This window comes from Pteropus alecto, unplaced genomic scaffold (assembly GCF_000325575.1).
Source record: "Pteropus alecto unplaced genomic scaffold, ASM32557v1 scaffold75, whole genome shotgun sequence".
Classification (NCBI taxonomy): domain Eukaryota; kingdom Metazoa; phylum Chordata; class Mammalia; order Chiroptera; family Pteropodidae; genus Pteropus; species Pteropus alecto.
The window spans coordinates 20,874,636-20,879,883 of record NW_006440638.1 but is presented as its reverse complement, the minus strand read 5'-3'; the positions used below and the strand labels follow the sequence as shown (position 1 = coordinate 20,879,883).

General features: G+C 48.5%; 1 long non-coding RNA gene across 1 annotated transcript; it reads left to right on the top strand.

The window, feature by feature from the left end:
- The first annotated feature begins 559 nt into the window (after window positions 1–559).
- LOC112484327 lies at window positions 560–3,965 on the top strand. The gene is made up of 2 exons (XR_003048005.1): window positions 560–839; window positions 3,725–3,965. It is a non-coding gene; the product is annotated as an uncharacterized LOC112484327 (long non-coding RNA).
- Window positions 3,966–5,248: the final 1,283 nt, after the last annotated feature.

The following is a 5,248-nucleotide window of genomic DNA, read 5'->3' as shown; positions in this document are numbered from 1 at the left end:
TTCTTCCACTCTCTGAGAATGGATGAGGTCATACCTACAGGTCATGGGGCAAAGGGTAGGGGCCAAGGTTAGAGCAGCACCTCAAAACAGGCCTCTTTTTGGAACCTCGAATGAGATCAAGATCTGTCCCAAATCCCAGGCTCTGAGCAGCTGGCCACATTTTGTCCGCTCATCTATTTCAGGGTTTAGAGAAGAGGAAGGACTGGGAAGATGTTGGGGATGCAGTGTCCCAGATGTTCAAACCAACCCCGTTCCCAAGGGCCCCAGTCCCTTCCGTGAGCTACCTGCCAGTGCTCTGAAATGGGAAACAATCTTTACCACTCAGCACTGGCGGGAGATGCATTTAAGGTCTCAGGTTACAGCTGCTGCAGAGTAGCTGGCCTTTCCCCGTCTCCCAAGACTTCTCCCCACTTTTCTTTTTGTGTCACCCCCACAATTTAAGCATTATGCATGCCCGAAATATCTCAGAAAGCCACAACAGCCCTGCCCTCTATCCAGGACTACACGACCTCTTGGCTCAAATTCTTTTCAAAGGTCATCTCTTCCTCCCAGCCCTCATGGTTTGACCCCTAACCACCACCCTCCCACCCCAGGCCCTCCATGCTCTTCTGCTTCCTCGGAGGAAGCAGGATGTGTCTGTTGTTCTGGCCACTTGGCCCCTCCAGGAATTCACCCACAGACACCACCTTCCCATCAGCCTCTGGAGTCCTAATCTGCTGAGCCAAACTTTCAGCCACCTGCAATCAAGACCTCATCCAGACCTGCGGGGATCTGCCAGTATTTCCATTTCAGCCTGTCCTGGATGACATCTATATTGCGAAGAAAGCACATGAAATTGGGTAAGAGCTCTTCCTAACTGCACTGAGGGGACCAGAGGGCTCAGGCCTCAATCCTGCACCTGCGCATTTCCAGGACGAAGGGGCTACACTTTGGTGGGGATGCCACTTTGTATATAGTCACCAGACCCTGGTCCCAAGGATCAAGGCTCCTAAGTGGAGATGGCCTTGTGTGATGTCTGTAGTACACTCTCAGTGCCTACCCACGTCCCTTCGCCCTATGTCATTTACTTCCAGCTGCCAGCATCCCAGTGTTTTTACCCAGTGACTTTCTGGTTATCTGGTTGCTGGATGAGTGCTTTTCATGAACTAACTTGTTTAGTCATCACAATTCTATACTTTGCTTGCACACATGGTAGGCCAGAAGGACCTAGAGTGAATGGCCCCTCCTCCCCCAGTAGACCTTCTGGTACTACTGATGCTAAATCCCCCAGCTCCTCACCTTTTGGTGCCCACAGGGGTAGACAGTCTCCTCGCTGACACACCCTTCATGGCCTTCCTTCTTTGCCTGTGTCACCTCCCACCTCCCTTGACAGTGCTTCCTGGGATCATTTCCCAGTAAATGTCTTGCATTCGAATCCTGAGTTGGGAGTCTGCTTGTGAGGAAACCCAAACTAAGACAGTATCTAACTGTTAACATTTATCAAGCACTTTCTCTGTGCCAAGCACCATGCTCAGCACTTCACATGTCCAGACTCATTTAATCCTACTACAGCCAGTGCTATGAGGCAGGGACCATTATCATCTCTGAGAGAGACAGGAGGAGAACACCCTCTTCTAAGGACTGTTGTCATTACATCAGGCCCATTTAGATAATCCAGGATAATCTCCCCATCTCAGTATCCTTAACTTAATCACATCTGCAAAGTCTCTTTGCCATAGAAAGGACGGTCACAGATTCCAGATGTGGACATCTTGAGGGGCTAGGGAGATGGTGTGTGAGGGCTCAAGCCTGGAGACTTCCTCTTGAATCTGCCTGGAAACCTCTTCTTGAACCAAGGTGGTTCAACTTCTAACTTGCTATATGACAAAGTGATTTAACCTCTCTGTGTTTCGAGGGCAGAGGGCAGAGGGCAGAGGGCAGGAGGTAAGCAAGCATAGCAGTTTGAAGAACCAAAGCAATTCAGGCTGGCCAGAGGATGGATTTATTTGGCTTCAAGCCACAACTCTGAATCCATTTCTGGGTCTGTAAAATGGAGATAACAGTCTGCCTCACGACACTGGCTGCAGCAGCGTGCCTGACAACTGTCATGAGGCCCTGGAGCTGACACCTGCCAGGGTACATCATCAAGCAGAGAGCAATTGCAACCCATCACAGGGATTCCTGGGACTGGCATCAAGGAGCAGGGCTCCGCCCCGTCTGAAAGGTCAGGGAACACTTCCTGAACAAGAGCTGCTTTGGCCCAGGCTAGGAGGGTAAGAGTTAACCGAGTGGAAAGGGAAAGGGAGGGTGCTGAACAGAAGGAGCAGTGAGTGCACAGGCTGGGAGGTGAGAGAAAGCTCAATTATTTGAGGAACTGAAGTGATTCAGTCTGGCCAGAGGACAGGAAGAAGAAATGATAGAAGCCATGTGCTGCAATGGTTAGGAGGACAGGCTCTGTGAGGGCTTGGGTGTGATGCTCAGCCTTGCCATCTCCCAGCTGTGCGATTTCGGCATGTAACTTGACCTCTCTGTGCCCCAGTTTCCTCACCTGCTTGATGGGGATAACACATGGTACTTATCTTACAGGGTTCTGTGAGGTTTAACTACATCTACAGCACTTGGAACAGTGTCTGACACAGAGGAAGGGCTCAGTAAATCTGTTATTTATGCCCCTCCCCCATATACCCCTCAATATCAACAGCTAAGCGGCTGGACGCAATCTTCACATGGGGCGTACATGCAGTTAGGGATGGCCAGTGCAAGGCCCACACCCCTCTGACTGTGAGATTGGATCAGGGTCACCAGAGCCAACTAGCATCAGCCCTGGACTTCTGCTGGAAATTCCGGGAAAGAGGAACATTCGCACTGGAAGGGTTGTTGAGGAAGTCATCCTGGAGTGGCTGGGGATGGGCCGGCCTGAGAAGGGGGCCTAGGGGAAGGCAGAGCCCTGGGTTGGGGGGGCATGGATCTGCACGGTGCCACCTAGGCCTCTGGATCCAGACATGCCTGAACCACCCCCTTGGATTGTCCGGTTACAGGGACAATCATTCCCTTTTCTGATTTAGAAGTTTTAGCTGGGTTTCTGTCGCTAGCAACCTGGGAGAGTTCTGACTGAGAGATGCGTGCTCAGTGAACACACACTGATTGAGTGATGGAGTGAGCATTGAGGGTTCTGGCACTTTCCTGAGCCCTTTGAGTTTGGGGCGACTGTGTGGCAAGCGCCCTGCTTCCTGTAGGACTGCAGAAACTTGCAGGGGTTTTTCACGTGACCTGGGAAAGCACCCTCTCCATTCCCTCCGTGCAGGGCCTGGCATCGTAGTCTGGGTTCCTTCCAAATAAGGATGAGGCTCTGCTCAGGGCGCGTGAGCACTGGCCCAGAAGCTGAATCCCAATTTTCCTCTCCCTGAGCCAAACCTCCCCTACCAGGGAAGATCTCAAGTTCCACTTAGAGAGAGGGAATGGAAAAAGGGGCCGAGGGCTAGAGTCCTAAGAACAGCCCAGGGGTAAGTGTGCCTTTATCAGTTCCATTTTACAGGAGAAGACACTGAGGCCAGAGAGGTTAAGTTACCTGTCCTCAAAGCTGGGGCCCACCAAACAGAACTCAGAACTCTTTTCTTGCCCCCAAACATTGCTTTTTCCTCCTTAGTCATTTTCCATCTGGTGTCTGCAATTTTTTTTCTCGCTTTTTTGCCCTCTGAAGTCCAGGTATTCAGATTCCTTATACTTACTTATTCCTTGCTCTTAGGTCATAAAGAAGAATGTCTGGCCAGATCTCGGTTTGTGTCTCTGCTCCACGCTGTGCAAGCTGTGTGTCCTTGGGCCAATGTCTTCACCTCTCTGGACCTTAGTTCCTTCAACCATGGCAGTAGAGATGGCAAAACCTATTCTCAGGCTTATTATGAGGACTAAGTGAGTTAATAGCTGTAAAATGCTTAAGACAGTAAGCCTCTCAAAAGTACTCAATAAACGGTAGCCTTTATCATTCATTTCCTTCAGAAATTATATTGTGTAGTATTTCTTGAAATGAAATAGAGGGAAATGTCCCCCAATTAAGGAAGTAAATAACACGACTTTGAAAACTGCAATTCTACCTGTCGTTTCTTTTTTTGTTTTTAAATGGTGAAGTCTTTATCCATGTTGTCAGAAGAACAGTGGCAGTGGCGTGGTGGGGGAGATGCGGGCGTACAGGGCTGGTGCTCTCTGCTTTCACTGTGGCAAGTGAGCTAGTATCATGTCAACCCTCCCACTGAGAGCACCTAGAAATGGCCCAGAAAAATGAGCCTGAAATCGGGAATAGCTTTTTTCTCTTAAGGTGTGTGTGTACTGACTGGGGCAGCCGACGGGCTGAGACACTGGCAGAGCTTTGGGAGAATGAAAATTGGGGTGTCGGACCATGGCGGTGGTTCCAGGCTTGACGCTGGACTCTAATAACCGTGATTCACACGTTCAGGAAATTAGATAACAAGAGCTGCAGCAGAAAACTGGAAACCATAAAAAAGAATCAAATAGAAGTTCCAGAACTGAAAAATACAATACTGACATTAAGATTTGCAGCTGTTAAGAGCACAGACTCTGAGCCACTGGCCAGGTTTAGGTCCTGGCCCCAGCCTTTACTATGTGCCATGCCAGACCTTGTTCCTTTTTCATTGAGGTGAAATTCACACGACATACAATGAACCACTTTACAGCGTACAGTTCAGTGGTATTTAATACATTCGCCATGTACAAAAAACATTTCTCTCCAATTTCAAAATTTTTTCAGCACATCACAAAGCTACTCAGACCTATTAAGTCCTTACCCCTTTCCTCCTTCCTAGGTCTGGCTTCTTTCACTTAGCACATCTTCGAGGTTCATCCATGTTGTAGCATGTGTCAGTGTTTTGTTCATTTTAATGGCTGAATGATATTCCACTGTATGAATGTACCACATTTTGTTTATCCATTCATATACGGATGGACATTTGCGTTGTTTCTGCTTTTGGCTAGTATGAATAATATTGTAGAAACATTTGTATGCACATTTCTGTGTGTACATATGTTTTTATTTCTCTTGGGTATGTACCTAGATGTGGAATAAGTCCTTGTTTCTTACTTCTTGTGGCAGTTTCCTTGTCTATAAAATGGGGCTGGTGGTAGTACTTAACACAGAGTTATGTGAGACAGTGGAAAGTGCTTAGCTTGATATGGTTGCTGTAGATTAGCATTGTGACCCAAGTTGGTTGTAAGTATCTGCTGACATGTCTTTCTGCCCAGCTAGGCCACAGGTTCC